This window comes from Penaeus monodon, chromosome 37 (assembly GCF_015228065.2).
Source record: "Penaeus monodon isolate SGIC_2016 chromosome 37, NSTDA_Pmon_1, whole genome shotgun sequence".
NCBI classification, from domain to species: domain Eukaryota; kingdom Metazoa; phylum Arthropoda; class Malacostraca; order Decapoda; family Penaeidae; genus Penaeus; species Penaeus monodon.
The window spans coordinates 19753148-19763147 of NC_051422.1; the positions used below are offsets into that span (position 1 = coordinate 19753148).

A 10000-nucleotide genomic window follows, 5' to 3' on the forward strand; every position below is an offset into this window, starting at 1 on the left:
AGCCGTGAGTATATAATTCTGTACTAAGAGACCCGGTATTATGTCTTGGTCCGTGGTTGGAGGGCTGTAAATCACCAGAAACAACAATAAATGTTTTTCGTTATCAAGCTCTTATCTCGGCGCAAGAGACAACATCGCGGAGTTTAGCGCCAGGTGAAGGAGGAGCGCGGCGGCGACGATAAATCACACTCGCAAGTTGAACGTAATAATACGTTCCGCGGGAGGATGGCTGCTAGTCCTTTCGCGTGAGTCTTCGATATTAACATCGGCCGGGAGAGAGAAAAAAGTTGATTCGCCACTAATTGGACGATATTCAAGAGCCCGGTGGTTAAAAAAAAAAAAAAAAAAAGTCTCTCCCAAGGATGTGCTATTAAGGGCCATTAGTTGAAACACGTACATAAACAGGTGTAATGTGTATACTTCCTAGATCTGCAGAAATTACCAAAATCTGCTCGATGTACACTTCCGCAACGCTGTTCTTTTGTTGCATTGTTCCGGATAAGCTTTTTTTTGCATCCCCCACCGCACATTGGGCTCAAAAAATAGTCCTTTGTCCTGTCTGCCCCCATTATTTGTCATCATCTATCTCATTAATCTTTTTTTCCCTCTTTCTCTCCCTACTTTTTTCTTTCTCTGTCTTTCTCCTTCTGTCTCCTTCCCTCTCTCTCTCTCTCTCTCTCTCTCTCTCTCTCTCTCTCTCTCTCTCTCTCTCTCTCTCTCTCTCTCTCTCTCTCTCTCTCTCTCTCCCTCTCTCGCTCTCGCTCTCGCTCTCTCTCTCTCTCTCGCTCTCTCTCTCTCTCTCTCTTAATACTTTATTGAAAAAAACAAGTATATCATATTTAGTTATAATTATCAGACATGTTACAGTCATTTTTTTCACAGACTAAAGGAATTAATTTTTAGTGACTCTCATCTTAAAGTCTAACCTCATCTCACTGCATCACGTACTCATGTACTATAACATATAATATACAATCATATAATTATCTACCAGTGGTCCTTAACCACACGTGTGATTTGCATTTGAAAGATTATAAGGACTGAGCTCTCTCCTACTCTCTCTCGCTCACTCTGTTTTTTATCCTCTCTCTCTCTCTCTCTCTCTCTCTCTCTCTCTCTCTCTCTCTCTCTCTCTCTCTCTCTCCTCATCTCTCTGCCACCCTCTTTGTCTCTCAATCACTCATTCATCACTCATTTTCTTTCTCTCGCTTTTCTCCTCTCTTTCTAACACAACATAAACCTAACACCGCAGATTTACGCCGTATAATGCAACTGAATCATAAATCCCACGAGAAATTGCGTCTTCAACTTTCCCGACAACGAATCTCATGTTTTGAATAAAAGAAATTCTTTAAAAAAAATCATTGCAAGATGGCAGAAACATTTTTTTTATTATTATTATTACAATTTTGAAAGTGAATAAATGAATAACTAAATAAAACGTAAAAAAATATAGTATTGATAAGGCAAGACGTGTACTAACTTATAATAGGGATTAATGAAGATGATGACGATAATAACGATTACGATAACAATGAGAATAATGATGATGTATTAAAGATGATAATGATATGAGATGATAGTGATGATAATGATGCTGATGCTTATGATAATGGGGATGAAGAGAATAAGGATAAAGATTGTAATAATAGCTCCAAGAACAATAACATAACGATGGTTCATGATAATAATTAACAAAACTTCAGGGTTCATGATAATGATAGCAACGGAGGGAATGATATTACAAAAAGTAATTAGTAACAGTGATTATGATGAATGACAGTAACAATATCAATGTTAAAAACAACAATGTGTTTTTTATACATTCTCTGTTATACAAAATTAATTATAGCTGGAAAAAATAATGGTACCGACAATGGGAATAGCTAAAATGAAAATAATACTTATGATGATAACGATGGTCATATTACTGCGTTAAGAGAAATTGAGGTGATAACAATGATGATGATGTTGATGAAGATAATAATAATAATAATAATAATAATAATAATAATAATAATAATAATAGCAATAACAATAATATTAATAATGATAGTGATGATCGTTTCATCATTTTAGTTATATTTCACACCATCTTCTTAATACCGATGTCCTCCCTCCCTCGCTCTCTTCTCTTTCTTGAAGCTCGCCGAGGTATCTTCAGACAACTATCACAAAGGACCTCCCCCTCCTCTGCATTCCTCCCTTCCCCTTTTCGTTCTCTTTTCCCTTTCCTCTTCCCCCCATTCCTTTTCCCTCCTTCACCTCCATCCACTTCCCTGCATCGTTTCCCCTCGTCCTCTTCTCTCCCTTCCCCCATCCCCTATGCCCCCTTTTCCTTCTCCTTCTTCTCCTTTTCCTTCTCCTCCTCCTCCTCCTCCTCCCCAATTTCATTCTCCCTTGCCCCATCTCCCTTACCCCCTTCTCCTCCCCTCTTCCTCTTCTCTCCCTTCCCCCTTTCTCCACCTCCCCTGCCCCCTTCCCCCTAAGGCAAAATGACACTGCGTCTGGCACTGATCTACCGACAGTCAGTCACCGAGTCTGCTGGAATGTAAACAAACAATTTGGCAGCGAGAGAGTGTTTTTTGCAGCGGGTTCATGAGGCTTCGATCACGTTTTCGAATCTTGGGTGAAGCACCGAAGCACCATTATCTTATTTTTCTCTTTCTTTTTCTTTTCTTTCTCTCTGTCACACGATGCTGGTTTCTGAACACGTGTAGCTCTTGACGTGGAGGTGGAATTTGCCTAAATGGTTTGCTCTTTGTCAGAGGTGCGGGGAGGTGAGTTTGGTTTGGTTTAAGGGGGTGTTTGTGTGTAAGCGTGTATGTGTTACTGTGAGTGAGGAATTGAGTTTGTGGGTATGTGTGCCTGCGTGTTGGTGCTTGTGTGTATATTGGGGTTGAGTGTCTGTTTGCATGTGTGTGTGTGTGTGTGTGTGTGTGTGTGTGTGTGTGTGTGTGTGTGTGTGTGTGTGTGTGTGTGTGTGTGTGTGTGTGTGTGTGTGTGTGTGTGTGTGTGTGTGTGTGTGTGTGTGTGTGTGTGTGTGTGTGTGTTAGTCCACGAAAAGCTAAGCCAAGGACATTTGTCACTACCAGACCAAATATTAAATTGAAATAGATATAATGTTTACTACGAAAAAAGTAACGCATAGTTACTTAATTAAGAAATACCATTATTCGCAAGTGTTCGGAAATATCTAACAAGGACAAGTGAGAGAAAAAACAAACTGTGCTTTACACAGACTTCTCCAAGCACGTGAAACATCGTAAACAAAAATTCAAGTTGTTTCTCTAATTAAGTCGCAAGTAAGGAGAAGAGTGAGACTGCTATATGTATATAACTGTGTGTTAGGGCAAGTATATGTATATAGATAGATAAATAGATAAATGTGCGCGCACGCACACACACACACACACACACACACACACACACACACACACACACACACACACACACACACACACACACACACACACAAACACACACACACACATATAGAGATAGATAGATAGATAGAAAGAGAGAGAAGAGGGAGTCTATCGTATTTATACAAACAAACGTGCATGATTATACATACACCCACCCCATGAACTAAACCAAGACCACATACTCGTCTCTTCTTCACCTCCTCCTCCCATACCCTCCTCCCTCCCTCCCTTCCCTTCCTCCTTTCCCCTCCTCTTCCTCTACCCCCTCCCATTCCCCTCCCCGTTTCTCCCCCCTCCCCCTTCCAGAATACAAACAACCGAGCCTTTATCAAAAGCAGTCTTGTTTATCGCCCAACACCCTTCACCCGCCATCTTGGTATTTGTGCCACGGACGTCGGGCATACGAGCTCAACCCTCTCTCCTGCGGGGACGTCCGTCAAGTATGCCCACTTGGTGAAGTTTGGCACCTTGCCCAGGTATGTATGGGCAGATGCATGAAGAGTGGGGGGGGGGGAGAGAAGATAGATAAAAATATGAAAGAATAATCTGAGACCCATTTTTTCCCCTTTAAACTTTAGTGAATTCTATTCTACCCTTACTAACAGCAGGAGAAACCTCGGAGTGAGTGAAACCTCCTGCCGAAACCCCCATCCTACTGCACGTCTTCGCGGCTTGAAGACAGTAAACCCACACAAGCAGAGTGGAAGATCCAGCTTCCTTTATCAGGATTATTCGTGTTCCGAGACAATGGTCTTCCAAAAGCAAGTGGATTTTCCAGTTTGGTTCATCACCTTGATAATTTATGATTCTAGACAACGGCAACAAGATATAATGAGACGAGATTCCTTCTGCCTCTTTTTTTTTTTTCTTTTTTTTTAGTTGCCGATCTGTGAGTTACGTAATCTGCCTGATATCCCGTTTTCCACATTTTGATATGTTCTCGAACTTGTAAGCTATGAGAGCAAGTGTACCGGCCATCTTCCTTAGTTTAAGTTATTTATAATTATCCCTTTGAAATTTTAATGATCAGGGTCCAAATAATTAAAATCATTTCTTAATAACTACACATACACACAAGCCTAGTTCTCTTACAGACCTATGTGACACTTAAAAACAATAAAACATATATTTAATCCCAAAATACCATACTAATATTTACACAAATTCATTACAACCAAACCAAAAACTCACATAAAGCTCCCACTATCCTACCCTCTCACCAAATGTGTCCTCACCGTGTCCTCACCGTGTGTCCTAATACAGGTGGCGGTGGGCAGGGGCGGAGGCGGCCTCACGTTGTCGCTGTGTCCTCCCTGAAGGCATTGAGGTCACACCCTGAGGAGAGGAGAGAAGGTGTGGTTAGAAGTTGCTTGACATTGGGTTCAGGAGGTAACGTGAACGAGCCAATTAGTGATAGTTATAATGATGATGATCATGATAAGTCGTTGTGGGATTAATGGACATAATGAAAGATACTATTATCATTATGTAAGTATAATTATTTATTATATTATAAACAACACCAATATTGATGGTATTATAGTGATAATTGTAATAATCGTTATTATAAATATGGTGATGGTAATTGCAACAGCAATAACTACCTTTAGTAACAGCAATTATAGTAATAATTAGTAACAATGATAATAATGATGATGATGATAATAATAATAATAATAATAATAATAATAATAATAGTAATAATGATAATAATAATAATAATAATAATAATAATAATAATAATAATAATAATAATAATAATAATAATAATAATAATAATAAATAATAAATAAATAGTAATGATTATGATACTACTACTACTACTACTACTACTACTACGACTACTACTACTAATAATAATGATAATAATAATAGAGAACAATTAATCCATAACAGGATAATACAAACAAGAACAACAACAAATCATAAATGATAATAAACATCATTATAACGATAAGCACGACTAAGATAACTCCTGATAAGGCTAACATCAATAATCATAATGACAAAAGAGGTAATACTAATAGCAATAACAGTTACAGCAGTAATACCAATTATACCGAGAAACACATTTAAGCGTCATATAAATACAAAACAATCGATACCGAGTCACAGTAAATCACAATTAATTAAAAAAGAACTCTTCAAATCTTCGAAATAAGAACATAACACAACCAAACTTAAAAAAAAAAAGTTTGTTCCACAGCACTCGGCAGAATACACTCACTATATCCCGTAGGCCTATCTTTGATCCGTCCCGTTTTCTATAGACCTAACTTATTGATCAGAGGATGACGTCACGTTGACCACGCCCACGACGATGGTGCCAGCAACTGACCGTCTGAGATTGGCGGGCTACTGTGCCGGTCAAATAACTTCATGGTGGAAGATCATGGGGCCGGAATGGTGGGGAGTGAGGCCTTCTTCGTATCACTGATTCGTATTTCTACTGTTATTTATTGTATGAATATCGATTAAGATGGAGAATATTTGGCATGGGAAGTTATTGGGAGAGTATATGTATATGGGGGGATCGTGATCAATGAAATAATAATGATTTTATTCTAGCAAGACTGCATAAGCATAAATGTATGTGGAGGCGAGAGAGAGGCCGAGTGCGAGGCTGCGTTTATCAAAGTTATTTATATAACAAGTCCCTCGGCGTCCGACGGGTACAAAGTAATAAAGTGACAATGACGAAACTTGAGAGAGATCCAAGACGAATCAGCGTGCAATATTACTCCACATCAGATGATATTTCGGTTTACGATAAAGTCTTCATCACTCTGATTGCAAGACAGGTGTGCGAATCTCTTGATTCATTATTCATTATTGGCTTTGCAACATTAATGGATAAGCTTTATTTGCATGAGGCAATTTTCCTCTTAGTAAGATTTTAATAGCATTAATGTTGCACACATATACACATACACACACATATGTATCCAACTTTCCACTTTGCTGAGTCCAATAAAAACTTCAGTAGTTATGACTCAAGCCTGCATGGGCTACAAGGGAGTGGGATGGGATAGGGGAAGGGGGAAGAGGTAGGGGAGGGGATAGGGGTAGGGAAGAGGGGGAGGGCAAATGGGTAGGGGAGAAGGGGGAGGGGGCATTCGGAGCAGCAAGCCCAACGCCCGAACGAGCAAGATGCCCTGACGAAATGAATTCTATGTTTTCGGAGTGAGGGATTTCAAGGTGCAATTCCCATGGTTACTACAAAACACAAATTTCCCATCCCCAATGAAACCTTCCCATCCATCGCATCCGCGCGATTGACTTTCTCCATCTACTTGCAAATCCGACCACCATCTGGAGGCCGGCCTGGGACCCCCCCCCCCCCGGCATCACCCTCCACCTCCCTCTCTCTCCTCCTTCACCTCCCCCTCCCCCCTCGTCCCTTGCCCCTTCCCCTCTCCTCCTCCCCTGCCATGAAAGACTAAGCCAGCCCAACCAATAACCATTTACATACTGATCAATTTGCAACACTATTGATTATGCAACCGGCGGTTCCTGTAGGTCTTTGCTCTCTGTGGTTCGATGAGACTGCAGGGCTCTGGGCTGATGAGTACAATAGAAGAATAGGAGGAAGGCGAAGAGGAGAAGGAAAAAGAGGTTGACGAGGAGATAGGAAGAAAGAAAATGTGAATGGCGAAGAAGAGAAAAAATAAATAAATGGCGAAGAGGAAGAGGAAAAAGAGGCTATGGCTAATGTGATGGCGAAGAGAAAGAGGAAAGAAAAGGATGATGGCGAAGGGGATGTCAAAAAAGAGGATAATGCTAAAGAGAAAGAGTAAGATGAAAAATGGAATGATATCAAAGAGAAAAGGGGAGATAAAAGAAGAAGAAAAACACGAATGGAATTATAAACCATCTGCCAGACTGACGAGGGGGAACAGGAGTTACAAGAAATTGATAACTTGAATATATACAAGATAATAAAAAACATACAAACCATAACCTCCTTTTGAGAAACCGGACAACAAACGATAAAGCATTCAATATCAAAAGAAAAAAAAATGCAAAAAACGAAATTCCATTCCCGAGCAGTTACAAGAAGGAAGAATGTTGACAAGCATATGGTAATTTGGCAGACGGGTGCTGAGAATGGGTGTAGGGAAGGACTGCACATCTTCATCAAGTCTCGTAAATGCAGATGGGAAAGAGCTAGGTGGTCCCGGGCGGGCGAGTCGGGCCGAGACCTGCTGCATACAGGGGTGGGGAAGGGGAAGCGAGGAGGGAAGAGAAGGGGAAGCGAGGAGGGAGAAGGGGAAGCGAGAGTGGAGGAGAAGGGAAAGCAAGGGGGGTGGGGAAGGGGAAGCGAGGAGGGAAGCGAAGGGGAAGCGAAGGGGGGAAGCGAGGGGGGAGGAGAAGGGGAAACGGGGGTGGAGGAGAAGGGAAAGCAAGGGGGGAGGGGAAGGGGAAACGGGGGTGGAGGAGAAGGGAAAGCAAGGGGGGAGGGGAAGGGGAAGCAAGGGGGGAGAAGGGGAAGCGAGGGGGGAGAAGGGGAAGCGAGGGGGAAGAAGGGGAAGCGAGGGGGGAGAAGGGGAAGCGAGAGTGGAGGAGAAGGGGAAGGGCAAGAGTAGTTTGATTTTTGTTTTTATATTCGGAAAAGGAAAAGAAATAATGAAGTTGATGGATCTAGGGATACGTGTTAAACGGAGAAAATGGGACTGTAATTCTTAACTAGCCAGTTTTTTTTCTTATAAATAGAAATATTATCTGCATATAAGCCATAAAGGCTTCATAAAATAAAACAAAAATCAGCAACGTAGTATAATATTATCATAATGTACCATAACAGATAAGAAGAAAACAAAACCAGAATAATTTTACTCTCATCAAACAAAATGGACGATCATGCCTTTTATATGAATATAAATGTCATACCAAGAGAAACATTGAAACAATTACAGCATAATCCTTCACGGAACACTATAGTCAATGACACTAACAATATATATATATATATATATATATATATATATATATATATATATATATATATATATATATATATATATATATATATATATATAATATATATATATATATATAAAGAGAGAGAGAGAGAGAGAGAGAGAGAGAGAGAGAGAGAGAGAGAGAGAGAGAGAGAGAGAGAGAGAGAGGAAGACAGAGACAAAGACAGAGATGATATTTCTTCACGGAGCCCATGCTACCGTGTCCCTCCATAGCGTGCCCTCTATCCTCCTGGGCGTTCTTCATGATGAGTCCATTTTTGTTGAGGACCGAACGCCATTGCTCACGGGGGTGCCCTTGGATCGCGTGCGGCCGTGTGTTTCTGCGTATCAGTGCGTGTTCGAAGAGCATAAGGCGAAATATGAGAAACGCATTCGAGTAAAGTCCAACTCTGTGCGTTTTTTTTTTTACGTTTTTTTTTTTTTTGAGTTTTTGGCAAGGAGGCGGAAAACACTCAACTCTTTAAGGATCTCCTTAAAACGACACGCGCTTTGAGAATTCGCATAAAGGCATTTACATCTTGACTTTCTTTCTCGTTATGCGTATCCCAAAGTCATCTCAGCCTCTTCTCCCCTTCCCCGTTCGTTTTGATTCGCCTTTCCTATGCTTCGAGGTGGAGTGACAACAAGTGGTAGTTAGAACAGATTATACAACCATCAAATTCAACATCCTGGGCTTCCGGAGACCCGTAAATTTATTAGCCATTCTGTGCACATTCTTCGCGCCGGCTCAGCGGGGGCAGGGGGGAGGGGGATCTGCCGCAGCCTCCTCTCTCCCCCGTCTCCTCCACCGCCTCCTCCTGCCCGGAGACTTGCTCTTGCACATTGCTTGCTGGTGCTTGAGCTGGGAATAGTGCTGGTTTTGAATGATGCGTTTGGTATTTACTGTCTGTGTGATTTAGGATCTGTAAGAGTTGTCTTATAGACATAGGCCTTTGGACGACACATCCACGCGGAAAGTACATGCAAATAGTGACGAAAAATTATTTCAGTTGTTGGAGTAATATAATAATAAATATCTTTTATCATTATTATCATGATAATAAAAATGATGATGATGATGGTGATGGTGATGGTGATGGTGATGGTGATTATGATGATGATGATGATGATGATACTGCTCATGATAATAATAACACGAGTAGTAATAGTAAGGTTAATAATATAATAATTACAGTAATAATGCATGATAATAATAACAATAACGATAATATAAAGAAAAATGTTAAAATATAAAAAACATCATCAAAAGAAAACAAAACAACAACAACAACATTAATGACAATAACAATAATGCTAATAGAAACGATAGACGTTAAAATGTTAAAAATCACCCCCCCAAAAAATGTTCCAACTTAGGTCACACTGCAGTCAGCTGATCCCATAACATGAACGCGCATTTTGGGACAAGAGGCCATCCGTGGGTGAGACTACAGAGGGTAGAGAACACACAAAAACAAATCGTAGTTTGCTCACATGTACACCACCCAGATTATTGTTCCATAGTCGGTGTCGGGTGTTTGTTTTTTCTCTCTCTTTCATATTTCTTCTTCTTCTTCTTCTTCTTCTTCTTCTTCTTCTTCTTCTTTTGTG

At 40.6% G+C, this 10000-nt stretch overlaps 1 protein-coding gene across 1 annotated transcript in view; it reads right to left on the bottom strand.

Annotated features, from left to right (window-relative positions):
- LOC119596230 overlaps positions 1–4844 on the bottom strand; it is a 56014-nt gene extending 51170 nt beyond the window's left edge. Inside the window, exon 1 of the mRNA XM_037945400.1 lies at positions 4675–4844. The gene's annotated coding sequence lies outside the window, so the exon portion shown is untranslated. The remainder of the gene's footprint in view (positions 1–4674) is intronic.
- Positions 4845–10000: the final 5156 nt, after the last annotated feature.